Below are 626 nucleotides of genomic sequence, written 5' to 3' on the forward strand. Positions count from 1 at the left end.
AGATGAATGGATCAAGAAGATGTGGTTTATCTATACGATGGAATACTACATGGCAATGAGAAAGAATGAAATGTGGCCATGTGTAGCAACGTGGATGGACCTTGAGGGTGTTATGCTGAGTGAAATAAGTCAGGCAGAGGACAAATATCATATGTTTGTACATATAGGAGGATTAGGAGGAACTTAACGGGGGACCATGGGGGAGAAGAAGGGGGGAAATGGTGGGGGAAAGGGAGAGAGGCAAACCATGAGAGACTCTTGAATGCTGAGAAAAAACTAGGACTGATGGATGTGGGGGCGGGGGGAGATGGGCACAGAGAGGGGCACTTTTGGGGATGAGCACTGGGTGTTATATGGAAACCAACTTCACAATAAACTATTTGCAAAAAAAAAATTTATTTTGATAAGTTTCAGTATATGAAGATACTTAGATAGATCTTTAACCACAACATTTTTACCCTGACCACACTTGATAATATTGATTTTCTGCATTGTAACATAATTTGTTATATGGAAGCAATGAAATCATTTATTGGCAAAGGAAAATGAATCAAGACAAAGAGAGTGAGAAAATGATCTTGAAGCCATCATATAATGATAGGTATTGTTTTTCTAAATTTATTTAT

Source organism: Hyaena hyaena, unplaced genomic scaffold, assembly GCF_003009895.1.
Source record: "Hyaena hyaena isolate Hyena2069 unplaced genomic scaffold, ASM300989v1 scaffold_250, whole genome shotgun sequence".
Classification (NCBI taxonomy): Eukaryota; Metazoa; Chordata; class Mammalia; order Carnivora; family Hyaenidae; genus Hyaena; species Hyaena hyaena.